This window comes from Arachis ipaensis, chromosome B04, assembly GCF_000816755.2.
Source record: "Arachis ipaensis cultivar K30076 chromosome B04, Araip1.1, whole genome shotgun sequence".
Classification (NCBI taxonomy): Eukaryota; Viridiplantae; Streptophyta; class Magnoliopsida; order Fabales; family Fabaceae; genus Arachis; species Arachis ipaensis.
Window position 1 is genome coordinate 110,339 of NC_029788.2, and position 504 is coordinate 110,842.

Here is a 504-nt window from a genome sequence, read left to right on the forward strand (position 1 = left end):
TCATCATTTTAATAATAGATATATGTATTAATATTCTGATTCACACGTAAAATACGTATTAAATATATCTTTTATATATCTATAATATTATAATACGTTTTAAATATCTATATTAAACTAAAATATTATCTTCGTCTTCATATTAAATATAATTTCCATAAAATCACTTATTTTCATAGACATCTAATAAATTAAGTTTATCTATTCAACATTTCAACCCGATTCATTAAAGTCCACAATCAGTTGGAAATCCAAAGCAAATTAAATTATTCTAAACAGAAAATTAAATAATAAAATATGGTATGTTAAATTTTTTGTGACGATGCTTAATTAATTGAGATAAAATTTATTGTAAAAAGTACATATAATCCATAAATAACTGCTGTCAACAAATAGAAAAAGAAAAAGAAGGAAGGAATATATAGAAGGACTCCTTATGAAATTACAGTGAATAATAGAATAATTTATTTTTTAATTTATTGTAAAAGAAATAAAAGTACAATA